This window comes from Meleagris gallopavo, chromosome 1 (assembly GCF_000146605.3).
Source record: "Meleagris gallopavo isolate NT-WF06-2002-E0010 breed Aviagen turkey brand Nicholas breeding stock chromosome 1, Turkey_5.1, whole genome shotgun sequence".
NCBI classification, from domain to species: Eukaryota; Metazoa; Chordata; class Aves; order Galliformes; family Phasianidae; genus Meleagris; species Meleagris gallopavo.
The window spans coordinates 14,227,620-14,243,541 of NC_015011.2; positions in this window are offsets into that span (position 1 = coordinate 14,227,620).

The window sequence follows — 15,922 nt, forward strand, 5'->3', positions numbered from 1 at the left end:
AGAATGAGGCCTGAGCACTGTCCATCTTGTTTCCATTTAGAAAGCTTCAACTTAATAAGTTTTTTATCGACCAGTAGGTCTTTAACATAACAACAATAGCTCTGAGATACTGGGTAAAAGAAGGTCAATTTGTATGTTCATGTTCCTATCTGAATGTATTGATGGATTTATTGTACAGCGCCACCAAACTCAATAGGCAGCAAAGTGAGCCTTGGGAGTGAGAGTGATGAAATGAAGACTAGAAAGGCTTCGTATTCCAGACTGGGTCTGAAACTGTTTTCTAGTTATAAACAACCAAACAACAGTCAGTAGAAAATAATGACTACAGCTGGTACTGCTGAAAAGACATTGTCATGGAAACCCAAAAGTGTGTAATTTGAGGCTGAACTTATGTTGACATGGAACGTAAGAAATCAAATTGTCATACATTCAAACCACTCCAAACCACATTGTTGAGATTTTGGAGAGGTTAGGGATATATAGCACACAGGTTGTTATGTTTTCATCAGTCTCCTCGACCAAAGTTTCCCTTCAGTCATTTTGCATCCAGAAGTGTGGCAGTGCTACAGAGAAGCAGAAGCTCTGTGGGCCTCCACCTAACCCTGCGGAAATGAAGCATTCTGGGTCTATGGGCACTGCAATAGCACTTATCCTGGGGAAGGAACAAAGGTGCTCACCTCTCACATACCCTTAATACCATCTTCTGCAGCACTCAGGTTCACAACTTGTAAAAAGCTGTCATGATCAGGCAGGTGCTTCTATTCACAGACATTATCAAGGTCAGTGGATCAGACCTTGCTAACACAGACACATTTAAAATGTTGACAGTATTTTAGGCATTTCTAAGCAATAATTGTCTCTAAAAGAGTCGAAGGAAAATTTTCTGCCTGGAATTGGTATTTCCTTTTGAGGGCATGTTGTCTGGTTTGAGCCAGAGCCTTGGAGTGTTTCTAGACATGTAGCAAAAGTTTTCTATAACAATCATATCCTGAATCACAGTTTGAAACACGTAGATACATCACACCATGCTCTGTAAACCCAGGAGGGGTAAGTGGGTGGAATGGTATGGAACTGAAAGATGATCTTCATATTTCCTAGTGCTCTCTTGTTCCTGGTAAAGGATCTAAATGATCAGAGGATAATAAACCTCACATCATCTAAACTTTTCCCAGTTATTTAACAAATTACTTGATATGAGAAAGAATCTGACCTTGGTATGAGTTACTTAATGGGAAATCAAGCTAATATCATTTTCAGTTGAGAAGCTGGAACACATTAGAACGTTGAAATGAAAACACATATGAAACTGAGGTGTTTTTCATTTATGGGCTCAGAACACTTACTTTTTTTTAATTCTTCAAATTAGCAAACTTTGGGTTTGGAAACAGTATCTTTTTGGAAGTCTTTCAGGATTTTCTTTCCTTTTTATTCTTGTCTCTTTTCTCTTTTCCCTACCCATTCCTTCCCTAGAACAGGAAATAGTCAGAGGAGAGAAAAGATACAACGAGAAAGGAGTAAACAATTGTTATTCATTTTCTCATTCCATCAAAACAAATGTATTTCTTTTGTTTGTTTCTGAAAGATAATGTGTTGGTTTTCCTTGTTGTTTTTTTTTTTCTTTTTTTTCTTTTCTTTTTCATACTATAAAGAATCGAAACTACTTATTGAGTCTGGCTCAGATCTTTTGTTACATGTTATTTTTTGTGCTTTCTTAATTGCATGTCAACTTTATAAATACAATGTTTATAGATTTAGCACAACGTTATTAAATAGCCATGTCATATTGGCTGTTATGAATTTCTGTGTGAAAAGCAAGTGATGCTGGAATATTAAGTTTAATATCATTATTTATCACTGAATCTGATAAATGGCTCTGATAAAAATTTTAGTCACTTTAATTCATTTAAGATTAAGATAACCAGTTCACTATAGTGAATTACAAAATAAATCAAACTGTAGCTCACTCGCAGAAAATACCCCAAATTTTCTCTTTTTCAGCACATCATTAATAGTTTCAGCTTATAACTTTAAGAAGCAAATTAGTATTGACTGACTGACAAAGCAAGAGACCATAAAAATTCTATGCTTTTTACTAGAACTCTTGGAGAAAATTTGTTGATAAAACTTTTTCATAAAGGAATTGCTTGACCAAAACAGGATCTGTAAATTCTTATATTCCAGTTTCATCATACATGGTTTTCTTTTTCAAAACAAAACAAAATGCCACTCCAAAGAAGGCAAGGAGAGGAAAAGTAAGAAATAGCTAAAGAAGCTAAACCCACTCAAGAAAGAGTAGTTCATGAAAGCAAATGAAGATGCAAGCAGGACCCTATTCTGGTCAAAGTAATCTGGCAAAAGCAGCCTGAACTATCCAGCAGAAGCTGAAAAGTGATTCATCTCATGGGTAATGGAGAAGGAGTTTCCACAATCTCTCTGGACAGCTTGTTCCAGTGCTCTGTAACTGTCAAGGTAAAGAAGTTTTCCTCATGTTTTTATGCAACTTCCCATGTTCCAGTTTGTGCTCATTGCCTCTTGTTCTGCAGCATTAAAAAGAACTTGGCTTCATCCACTTGACTCCTGCCCATATGTATTTATAAGCATTGGTAAGATCACAGAATCAAAGAATCACAGAATTGTAGGGGTTGGAAAGGACGTCTAGAAACCATTGAATCCAACCCCCCTGCTAAAAGAAATTCCCTACAGTAGGTTACACAGGTAGACATCCAGAGAGGTCTCGAATATCTCCAGAGAAGGATACTCCATAACCTCTATGGACATCCTGTTCCAGTGCTCTGTTACTGACAGTCAGTTCTTTCTCATGTTAATATGGAATTTTCTGTCTTCCAGTTTCCAGTTGCCCCTTGCTCTATTGCTGCACACCACCAAAAAGCATCCGCTTCCATCAACCTGTCTCTTGCATTTTAGGTATATATAAACAGTTATGAAATTCCCCTCAGCCTTTTCTTCTGACTGAACAGTCCCTGGTAGGGTCTCTCCCTTGTACAGGGGATGCTCCAGGCCATTTATGATTGCTATCAACCTCCACTGGACTCTTTCTAGGAGATCCCTGTCTTTTATAACCAAGGAGCCCAGAACAGGGCACAGTAATTCCCATGTGGCCTCACCAGGGCAGAGCAGAGGGAGGACGATCACCTCCCTTGATCTGCTGGACATGCATTTTTCAATCCTTTCCAGGATACCACTGGCTTTCTTGGCCACAAGGGCACAAGAGCACAATGCTGGCTCATGACCAACATGTTGTCCACCTGAACACCCATGTCCTTCTCTGCAGAACTTCTCCTCAGCATGTCATCCTCTAACCTGTACTGATGCATGCAGTTATTCCTCCCCAAGTGCAAGATTACACTTGCTCTTGTTGAAGCTCTCCATCCAGCTCTCCAGTCTGTCCTAGTCTTGCTGAATGAATGGAAGCACCTGCTGGTATGTCAACCACACCTCCCAGCTTTGTACCATTAGCAAACTTGCTGAGGATGGACTCTATCTCTTCACTTAGGTCACTGATGAACAAGACCAGATCCAGTACTGACCAATGGGGAACACCACTAGCTACAGGTCTCCAACCAAACTCTGTGCACTGATCGCAACCCTCCGAGCTCTGCAAGTCAATCCAGTTCTCAGTCCACTTCACTGTTCACTCATCTATCCCACATTCCTAAGCTTATCTACAAGGATGTAGTTGGAGGCAATGTCAATAACCTTGCTATGAAAGTACACAAAATCCACTGATCTCTGCCTATAAACCCATAAAATCATAAAAGGCTACCATATTGGTCTAGCATGATTTCCCCTTTGAGAATCCATGCTAACTATGCCTGATAACCTTCTTCTCTTCCATTTGTTTGGAGATAACATCCAGAGTAAGCTGTTCCATCAGCAGTACATCAAAGTGCAGAACTGATCTATTCTAACTATATCTAAGCTTGAATAATATTCCCAATTATGCTTCCTATTGAAATTACTGATTTTTTTTAAAGTTCCAACCCCTCACATACTTACAAGATTCAATGTATATAGCAGGTTTGGGAATTTAGTAAGCAAGTTTCAAAAATTTTGCTTCTCTACATTCCAAGATAATTGTGAAGAATTTTACTTTGAGGTCTACTGAAATTCTATCATCCTGTACTTGAGGAGAGTATGGAAATAAGCAAGAAGGTGCTCTAAAAATATTAGCAGTTATATAGTACTGATTTCTGCAGTACACTGTGAGCATACTTAGAAACAATACAACTTGGATGCCCTGAAGGAACAGGAACCTTGCTCTCATCCATACTTGATTTTATAAAAGCAGACAAATGCTCTTACTACACCACAGAATATGTTTCTCTACTCCATCAGCAAAATCATTCATTTTGTCTCCCAAAAATTTGTCTCCCCACTTTTAAAAGTGAACTTAATTCAGTATAGAAATAAAGGTTGCAAATGGCTTTGTTTCTTTAGAGCATTTGCAGAATAAGAAAATGCAGTCTTTTTGTCATTAAGAATCCACAAGTTAAAGGACTCAGATCAGTGCAGTTTTATAATTACATCTAGAGGAGACTGCTGAGGTCACTGATATTATTTTTAGTTACCAACACATTTGTTTCAACTGCAGAAGCCGCTCCTCAAAAGAACCTGGAGAACAAACATCCTTATTCATTGCTTTCTTTTTAAAAATGAAACCAGAAAGCCTTGAAGATTAAACTACTTATCAACACTTTCAGTGAATGTTCTCTCTCTCTCTTTTTTTTTCTTTTTCTTTTTTTTTTTTTTTAACTATGGCCTATCTAGCTGCAGCCTCAAAATCAATTAACTAAAAGGTTTCCATCACCTCTGGAATTTCACTCATTCACATCAGTAATTACAGAAGGTCTCCAGGAAGCAGCAGGCTTCTCAAAGAGTTAATTGAAATGCAGGAGCAGCTTAATACTGATTCAGCGGACTTAGCTGTAAACTTCAAAGGAATTGTGATTTACCATTTGGTTCTTTATTTGTCTATTTAAATTAATCATGTCGCTCATAGGCAAGAGAAATGAAATGTAGGAAATTCATTCCAGCATAAATGCTAAGACACATTAGTCTTGTGAGATACAAACTCTGAATTTATATTTTATTTTTATTTCTTTCATAAAATATTTATATCAAAAAATATTTATTTCATTTATTCTTCTTTGCAAACACAGAATTTACCTCCAGGCCTATGAACTGTACACCACATTATTGATCTTATATACACTATTGTAAGAAAACACTCCTAGGGCCTGATTCAAGTTTTACAAAGGTAATACAAAGCTTATCAGAACCATGGTTTGCTTACTAGGAATCTCAGTATGATACATCTGACTTTAAATAGATAGCTCCTACTGCAGGCAGCAGGACTGTGCTCCTTGCTGGGCAGAAGAGGGTGGGCTTCAGCAGAGGTCATCTGCAGGGACACACCTCAGCTCTCTCCAGCTCTTGAAGCTGTAATCTGCAATAAGGCCTCATTCTGTGGACTACTTCACTCACTTTGCCCCATGCCATGTGCTCCTCTGTGGCTCTTTGACCTGGTCCAGACATAAAAAAATTCCTCTGCTTGTTTCTGTGAGCTTTTAATAGGGTAACTGCTGCTACTTCAGAGACACACATAGCTTTGCATCCTTTCCTTCTCTGATGCTGCTCCTATGGTCCTGCTACTGGGGAAGCTCTGCATGCTACTTGTCCTGCAATATCAAATACAACAAATATCTCTTCCATTGTGCCTGCCTGGCAATGTCTGAGAAAGAAGAGATTGCTGGCAGCCAGTCAGCTAGGGCCATCCCAGGCACACAAAGACATCTATCACACATTTGTCTGGCGATGGTTCTTCAGGACAAGCCAGCTAATACATACTATGAGTCACTTGCTTCCTCTTTGCTGTAGCTCGTGAAAGTTGAATTGCAACTCTGCCTTCTCTGCCTTGTGGAGTCATTCATGTAATGGGAGGAGAGGAGCTGGTGGTACAGAAAACTCCATATACCTCCCTGGCACCAATGTGCCATGCATTCTTGTTGCACCACTGAGGAAACCTTCAGCATTTTCCCTACATGTCATCAGTCTGAAGTGATGGGAGCGTTATGAGAATGGCACAGCTGTCTTTCCTCTCCTAGAGCCCGCTTCAACCTGCTGCGCACTGCAGTGACTCACTTGGGTCAGGTGAGACAGTGTGACTTTCCACTGAAAACTGCATTGTTCCATTCACAACAAGATGAAGGATATCAGGAGGCTGTCCTTGGTACCTCTACATCTTCCTGGGGTCCTCTACAAAACCATAGCATCATAGAATCATTAAGGTTGGAAAAGGCCACGCTAATAGAATCTAGTCCAACCACCAACCCACCCCCACCATGCCCACTAAACGAGCTCAGTGCCTTATCTACTTGTTTCTTGAAAGCCTCCAGGTGTGGTGACTCCACCACCCCCCTGGTCAGCCTGCTCCAATGCCTCACCACTTCTGAGAAGAAATTCTTCCTAGCATCCAAGCTGAACCTCCCTGGCGCAGCTTTGGCCAAAATGACAAAATGATTCTCTGTGCCTCAGTAAAGACAGTCCTCTGAAAGTCTTACCCACAGGGAAAGCAAAGACAGGAAGTCCTCACATTTTCATGAATTAAACTGAACTGTTTCCTATGGAAACCATCAAGAAGCATAGTTGCTTAGATTTTCCATTTAGATGCAGATCTAGAAATCTGCAATTAGATATTAAAACTGGTGTGAGTGCAAAGTTTGCTGCACCTTTTTTCGAAGTGAGAATGGTCAGTTGTTAGCACTGTTCCCATTGTCATCATTTTTGTACTTATGTTTTCTGTAAATACAAGTTCAATTACAGTCTCATTATTGTTAAATTATTGTCATTACAGGATAATTCTATTATGAAAAAAAAAGACTGTGGTAAAATAGATCCTTTACTCAACAGCAACACCCTCCTTGATTTTTCACAGGAGTATTCTTATTTCAAAGATTAAGGCTGAGATTTTCAAAGTAGCTCCATCCTCTTCTTGGAATTAAATGTTATATCAGCACCTAACCCCCTTAAGATTCTTTGAAGCTCTGAGCTGGGAAGTGTTTTTTCAATGAACCAGCACAGTTAACAACAGTTATCCTTGCCTTTCTCTGAGGATATACCATTTGCGTATTCATTTCTGACCAGTAATAACTGCGTGGTTCTAGAAATCTTGTGAGAACCATGAAAATGTACAGATGTGTACATATATGTTGGTGTGATATGAAGAGACAGGGCTGACAGCTGCCACTTGTGGTGTTTGTATACTGAGGGACACTCTCACAATGAGCAGTCTGGGAGCAGGGATTAGAACCAGGTGGCTCTCAGGACATTTGGCTGTGCCTTTCCCTGAATCTCATTTACTACAAAACTGAATGTAAAAGTGCTACCAGGCTCCTGTTTTGTCAGGGTGCATTGTTTTAACAAGGTATAAAATGCAGCACATGAGGTCCTTCATTGGGAATCAATGAGGAAAGTCAGGATATTGGGAAGCACCACATAATGAGTGGAACATTTACTGCGGTTATCGGAGACATACAGTGCTGATTGCAGAACACTGAAGAAGCATTTCATAGTCTGGTCCTGAGAAACACAGACCTCTATTAGAAAGGTCTGATGGCTGCAGCTTCCCTTGTGGTCAGTGCCAGAAGTGTCATCTGAGTCCAGGTGTGAGCCCCATCCCTCCTTCCCATCAGAATCTGCTCTGCTTTAGGTTGACTGCAGGTCTCCAGTTTACAGACAGTTCTAGAGACTTCCTTCCAGAATACAACTCACTGCAGGTTGTTGCTTGACTGAGCAGGCTATGGATGTGTTTATCTCCGTGCATCTACACATCTATGTGAATGTGTCTGTACCCCTACCCATGCACCTGTACATCTTGTCTAAGTAATCTTCTATAGCTGAAACTGTTTTCTGCAACTTCTTGTTTGATTTCTGGTTTAAGTACTTCTCTGCTTTTATTGCAGTTCAAATGCCACCTATCACAAGCACTTAAGGACTAAACTGTGTGTTTAAAAACAATTTTATGTGCAGCAAGTCATCAGACATCAGTAATTTTAGGAGGTTTGGAAAAACTCATGAAGTGTAATTTCTTCCTGTTTTCTTCCCATTTCTCCCATAAAATAGAAATAGGGTGCTGCTGTGGGAATGGAAAAGAGGGATAGAAAATTAGTTGGAAGGATCCTCAGAACTCCAGTGATGGAGTGCAGAACCCTCAACCTAAAGTATGAGGTGGAGAAAGGGAGCCCTGGAGCAGGTTGCCCGGAGAGGTGGTGGTTGCCCCATCCTTGGAGACATTCAAGGTCAGGCTGGACGGGGCTCTGAGCACCCTGGTCTAGCTGTAGGTGTCCCTGTTCATTCCAAGGGAGTAAGATTAGATGGCCCTTCCTACTCAAACAATTCTACTGTTCTGTGACATCAGAGGGATAGTGCCATCCATGGCAGCTCTCTGCCTACAGGGTCTAGGAGGAGAGGATGTCCCTCACCTAAATGTCCTCAGAGACCTGAGGCATGGATTATATGCTGTGTCTGCTACTGCTTCACATCAGCCATAGATACCTGCTCATGTGGCTCTGAACTGTAACATGCTTCTTGCTTTCTGGCTGGTTTTGTTTGGTTGGTTTCTTTTTCCTCCATAAAGTGTTTTTAAAAGTCAAGAACATTTTCTCCTTGTATTTAAAATATGGTGTATTTCTATTGACGTGAATTCTGACATTGTTAACTAGGCAAAATTTTATTTTCCTTGTATTACTAGTGGAGAGGAAAAAAATAAAAAAAACAAAACAAAACAAAACAACAAAAAAAACAAAAAACTGGCCACAAATACTATTTTGTACAGTTCATCCTACCTTGTAAGCATATCTATTCTCCAGCCTAGGGCAGTGCTGAACATCCAAAGCTGCTGAAGCCATTGTGAGTGAAAGCAATGAAAAGCGAAGCCGGCTTTGAGGACTTCACTACTTTTCCAATAGTTACACAACCCTGAGAGCTCAACCTGTGTGCTGGATTTCACAAACTATTCCAGAAGGTAACAGACACTTTCTTGATTCATTAGATCTTATGAATTCCCTGGTTTATTTTTTTCATTTGAGTGTTCTTTGTCCCTAGGACTTGGAATAGATTATAACTGTAGGTCAAAGAGGAAAAAATATTTATCAGTGTGATGAATGGCACAGACCCTTTGAGCTGCTCTGCGGTTCTGCCCAAATGCACAATTACTGCAGAGCAGAGGACATACCAATTGGTAGGAACTGTCAGTATGACTTCAACTTGAGGATTTTTCATAGCACCATCCACCTTTTCTCAAAACCTAAGCAGATGGAGAAGTAACTAAGATGTATCTAGCTTCAGTGCTGTGAATTTATTTAAGCTACACATGCTGTAGCTTTGTTAGCAAAGATTAACATCAGCATAGTCTCTCCTGCATATGTGTGTGTGGGGGAGTGGATGGTTTTAGCTCAATTAACCTGTCAGATAAAATGGTGACTATATAGCATGGCACATCTGCCTTTGCGCTAAATTCTATTATATGTGCCTCTGTAAAGATGAGAGCCAAATCATTCTATTAAGCTGCATATGTAGCAGCCTGAGGCAACAGAGGAGGGAGTTCTGCAACAAAATGCATAAATGCTGGAGGCATGTTTATCTGTAGCGGATGTAATTTAGAGCATCCTGTTTAATTACTTCTGAAGAGAAGCACCTGCCCCATTCCCAGGCCCTGTGAGCAGTGCTGGCACCTCCCCCCTCCTCCTTGCTATGGGATCAGTCATCCGTATTGTGTTTCTGTGCTGGTCTGCAGTGGGTTCCACAACTATTCTCATGGGTACTGTCTTCTACTGCTGTATCACCTTGTTCTTAATAACATTTGTCACAGGAGAGAGTAATATGTTCATTTTATGTTTTAATACTCCTATTTGATGTGGAGAACCCTTGGCTATGGGTGATCTTAATGGTGATGGCAGGAAAATGCTTTGGATGTTTTCTTTGAAGTGTCTGTGGCTGGGAAAACCTGTTCTGGATTTTCTCTATCTGGTCAAAGGTCTAGGTCAGAATGGAGTAATGAAACATTCCTTAAATCAGCTAGAGGCATTTCTGCCTTTGCAATTATAAGTCCTCATGAAGTGGCTGGTACCTTGGTACCCAAACCCAACATCCTCACAGTATCTGTTGGAGGTCATAGAACCATAGAATCAAAGCTGGAAAAGACCAGATGGTACTCCAATCATCATCATATCCCCAATGTGCCCATTAACCCATGTCCCTTAGTGACCCATCTACCCTTTTCTTGAACACTTCCAGGTGTGCCCATCTCCCTGGGCAGCCTGTGCCAATACCTCACCACTCTTTCTGAGAGGAAATTTTTCCTAATATCCAATCTGAGATTTGGCACTTGGTAGATTTTAGTTGTTAAAGGAAATTTTCCAGGCTAGACAAATTCTGAGTATGGGATTTCAAGGGTAAGCTGGTAGATTAACACCTACTAGCTACAGAAGAGATAGGCAGCATATAATGATAGATCTGCAGAAGTGACAAAAACCACTTCTTTGACACTTCTCAGTCTGAGCAGTGTCCCCAAGGTAGGGAGCTAGACACTGTCTTGGGAATGTTGAGCTTGGAGAAGGCTCAGGGGAGCCCTCATTGCAGCCTTCCAGTACTTGAAGGGAACTTATAAGCGGGAAGAGGAGTGACTTTTTACACAGACAGATAGTGATAAGACAAGGGGGAATGGTTTTAAAATAGAAGAGGGGAGATTTACGTAAGATGTTAGGAAGAAATTCTTTATTCAGAAGGTGGTGAGGCACTGGAACAGGTTGCCCAGAGTAAGAAATGTCCCATCCTTGGAGGCATTAAAGGCCAGGGTGGATGGGCTCTGGGCAGCTTGATCTAGTGGTTGGGAGCCATACCCACAGCAAGAGATTGGAATTGGATTGGCTTTAAGGTCTCTTCCAGCCAAAGCCATTGTTTGATTCTATGCAAGCAGCTGCTCAGCAGAGCCTTCCATATCTTGTAATGCCTCTTGGAAGCCATCTGTATTACTCCTGCAAGTGACAACTCAGTCATGATGCCCACATATGCCTTCTGCCGTGTGGCTGTACCCAGGTGTGTGCAAGACAAACATCATCCTGCTCTGTCCTATGCCTTCCTGCAGGAAGGAGAGTTGGTGCATGGGCTGGAGGGGAGCTCTGTGTCACACAGCAGCAGCTATCTTCCTAACAATTTTTACATAGCCTTAAACTATAAATCCCTTCATCCATTAAACCTGTTTTTGTCTGGTCAAAATATGTTTATTTTCCTTTCAGGAGGAGCTTAGTGTACTTAAAGCAGCCCATAGAGCTTTTCTCTTTCTATTGGTCCTTAAGAAATCCTCCCTCCAAGGAAAAAAACAGAAGTAGTTTCTGGCTATTACAGTAACTTAGAAGGGAAGGAAAAACACAGAATGATACTTCATGGGCTGTCAGCTTGGTGACCCCATCATCTTCATATCTATCTGCCTGACGAAGCTAAGGCACAGACTAACAAATTCTTTTTGGTGCATGATGTATAGATCAAGTCTGAGGAAAGAGGCTGCTGGATGTTTTTTGGTCACTTTGGGAAACCTCAAACTATGAGGAAAAGTCTCTTCTCCCTTCCTGTCAGCACCTTGCAGCAGGGTCTTTCGGGCATCACCGTGATGAATTTCTTTGCAGGAATGACTACAGATGTAGAAGGTCTTTCTGTGTCTCCTCCAGTGCATCTCATGCTTGTTCCTACACCTCTGCCCAGAGGGGACCCCTCAGGACCTGCTAGCCTCCTGCTCTTTACTGAATTGCTGATTTCTAAAAGGTGCTGAACACATCAGACAGTCAAAGGCCAACTAAAAGCATTTCCCAGCTCCAGTTGAGTTACTGAAAAGAGTTTTCTATCTGTGGCTGTCCTAGGTTCTGCATTTGTCACATTTGGATAAACTCTTTTGTAGTGTTGATAGATTTTAGAGATAGCTGCTCGCAACAAATTAATGAGACTCTTTGAAACAGAATTCTTCCCAGCTAATTAAATCACCTGCCTAGCTTACTGGCATCAGTCAGTCCACTTTCAATACACCTGTGCTAACAGCCAGATCTTCATGTAAATTCACTGATGTTTGAAATGGGTGAACACCTTTGAATCTCTGTTGTCTGGTGACTCTAACACTTTATTGTTAATACACACACACACACAAAAGAAAAACAAAAACAAACAAAAAACAACAACAAGAACACTGCAAAACATGAAAGGTCATTCTTGATTACTGCTTCTACAGAACTAAGGTTAATCACTGAAACATAAGAGCAGTTTACCAGTTTTTCCAGCCATGCATTACAGAACTAACTTGCTCCTCCACAGAAAGAGGACATATTGTAAAATCTTACTTCCAGCATCTCATAGTTAGGCATAAGAGCAGCTGCAGATGTTACATTTCTAAGCTATGGAGAACAAACAAGCAAGCAATATTATAAGGCCTCTGTTGGAGGTCTGTATTTCTCCAAATGATTATTACAATAGCAGAAAAGAAAAAAATGTATTTTATTGTTATATTTTAGGCCTAAGCAGCAGATGGCCAAAACATTTTTTCTCCAGAAAGGTAGTTATGATTATTTTTTTTTAATTCTGATCCAATTGCTGCTTCCAGCGGTGTCCATTCCTCTAGTGGAGGAAGCAAAGATTTAAAGATTCACTTCTGAGAGATACTGGAATAGGAATGAAGAAAACTTTTCTCTTTGCAACCTATGTGTGCCACTCTGTATTTCAGTGCCAAAGTTTCCTGTTACCATATTTTTCCTGCCAGCTATGAGCTTCGTGTGCCACAAATGCTCTTGTATCCCCTTGAGCACAAAGGTGCCAACACAAATGCAGTAAAATAAGATGGTTTGGGTTTTATTATACTTCTATTTTATTATACTTCTATTTTATTATAATGTTTATCAACATAATATAACATTTATTTATTGTATTATAATATTTCTATTTTCACATATAGCAGTATTTTATATTAAAATATTTAAATTTCAGTAAGAGAAAAGTAGGAGTCGCAGTGATTTGTAGCATTTATAGCCCAGTGATTATGGGACACTACAGAGGAAAGAGCTGAATTAGAAGTTCTCATTGTTCCTTTAATAGAGAAAGTTTTTCTTTTTAGACTCTGGTGATCAAATTCCAAATTGCAGGTCATGATGTTTGTTTCCTTATGAGCAGTCTTCCATTGGAAAGACCGGATAAGTGAGCATTATCAAAGACTTTACAAAGCCTTATTTTTTTAATTATTTTTTTGCAAACAATGCATAGGGAAGGAATTTATTATCATCTCTTTAATTTTTTCCATAGACCTTAAGATCCACATCTGTAAGTTTTGTTTTTTGCAGCTGTAATGACACTGAAAGTTTCAGCAATGGATAAAGCTAATGAAATTTCATTTTTTTTTCCAGCTAACGCAGGAAATCTGTGCACTGAAGTCTCAGTGTAAGGCTGATCTGCCAGGTTCCAGATTAAGGAACCAAAATTCAGGTGAACAGCATTCCTAGAACCTGAATGTATGTTCTGCTACTGGCAGTCAGTTCTACTGCTTGGCACATTTTGCGGATCAGTGTTATTACAGGTAGGGAAGGAATTCAGCCGAGAATGATAGAATGATTAAACTATTGATTCCCTCTTCATGTGAAATATGCCATCAATCTTAAATATTTGTTCAATTGCAAGGTTTGCTGCATTTCTATTTTCCAGAAAGTCTCTGCACAGGCAAGATCAAAGATTATGCATAAGCATAAATGATTTCCATTCCAGAACATCATTTCTAACATTTTCTGAGGAAATTCTGAGGTGTACTTAAATCATTTTACTTTTGTTGTTGTCTTCTTTTCAAAGATTCACGTGCAAAGTTTGTACTTCCCTCCCAGGCTCATGAACTCTGATACTATTTCTGAATATATTTCTATGGATTTGCAAGGCCAATTTTTAACATAAAAAATTCATAAAGAAGTTTATAAGTTCTTTCAAAGAATGTAGTTTAAAAAATTGTGAAATATATGGATGCAAATCCAAAAGACTCGTATAAACATCGATGACTGCAAATACCCTGGTATACTCACTGTCCTTTTGGTGTAGATATAAGAGCTGCTAAGCACTCAGCAGCCTGTAGTGAACTCAGGCAAGAATCCTTTTAATTCCTTGCTGTTGCTCTAATCAGGGCTACAAGTCATTCAGCAATGTTTCTCTGAAATGCAAACATTTCCTTCAAGAGAAAACCATATTTACTCTTTCTTTGGAGAGTAGTTAAAATATTCCGTGCTTCTTGGTATTTATGTTCAGGTCTGTGATGGCACCAGAAGGACATCTGCAGCACAGCGTGTCAATCTCCTGTTGTCACAGGGCAGCACAGCATCCAAATCTGCCTGCTGGGTGGCTGAGATTATCCAGGCTTTGTTGGAAGGGACCCCTGGGCCACATAATAGGATATATCAGATATAACGGTCATGCCAATGGAGGGCGCCTAATCCAATTCGTCTGTGTTCTTTGGCTCACACAAAGAAATGAAAGAAATTGTTTCATTAAATAGGCTATTTCTATTATCTACATGTGTTCAATTAGGCATTGATCTGCCACAGTACAGTGATGTATGTACCACTATGGTCTTGCACCATGGAGGAAAAGAAGAAGGGAGCTTTCAACTTCTGCTCATGGTCGGTCCACAACAACCTTGGAGTAACACAGCCCTTCATCTCTGCTTGTAAAGCACCCTTGGGCCTGATGTCTCTTATAGAATAAAGGGGACAGTAATCAGAGGGGACCTTTTTTTCCATTTCCTTAGAACTCCTGTTGGACAAATAATTTTATTCTATTTAAGAGTGAAGATAGGTGATCAATATAAAATTTTCAGCTTAGATACTCCGGCAAATAATGGTCTGTGCTTAGCTTCATAAAGATTTCAGGTTCACAAGTATTTCTACAGATAGACTTTGAGATACTTCAGCATGATATATAATGAAGAGGACATGCTTTGGCCAGAAGCCTGACAATGTTTTTTCCTTTTATTTGTACAAGTTTATAGAGTGTTTTCATAGTCTTTGTCTAACCCGACATTTTACAGTGATGCTATCTGTTTTGTAGTGAGTGACAACATGTAGATAATATAAAAATACTATTCTGATTATTTAGCTAGATGCTGTTCTATGATTTCTCCTTCAGTAGAATTATCTGAGCACAATTATGTTGGAGGATCTGAAATCTTCTATCATTTTAGTCCAATGTAAGCAATAGGTTTCTGCACACAGTAGGGAATTTCAAGACCAATGAATGCTAACTTGTATATTGCAGAGACTGTCCATAACAGTAGTTGTTGGTTTTAGAAAGCTTTTCTGTGTAAATTAACATGACTAATTTCAGCCCTATCATCATAAAAGGCAAGTAGATTTTCCATTCTGCCATTTCCAGAGTAAATTGCTGACAAAACTTCTTAATAGACTTCTGAAGCAGTAAGACACTGAATTTGAATGATGTACTTTAATAATAAATCTGCTTACAAAAAATTTAAACATTTTTATTGAAAATGGGCTTGATTAATCTGGGAGTTAAAATTTAAAAGATTTGTATTCTTCCTATGCCAGCTCTTGGATCTGGAAGAAAAATGATGCAAAGAGGAATTGCTCGTGATGCTGTCTGCATGCAACTTGGTTCACTGTCCAGGAACGCCGGAGTAGTCCAGGCAGTTTGCCTGCTTGGTTTTCAGGTGACTGCTAGGCAATAATTTCATCAGAAGTATTTGGTTTGTTTATTTTCTGCTAGAGAATACAATCTGGAATATCCCATCTCATCCAGATTTACTGGGATGGTGGTGATGGGTGGATGGTTGAACTAGATGATCTTAGTGGTCTTTCCATCCTTAATGATTCTATGA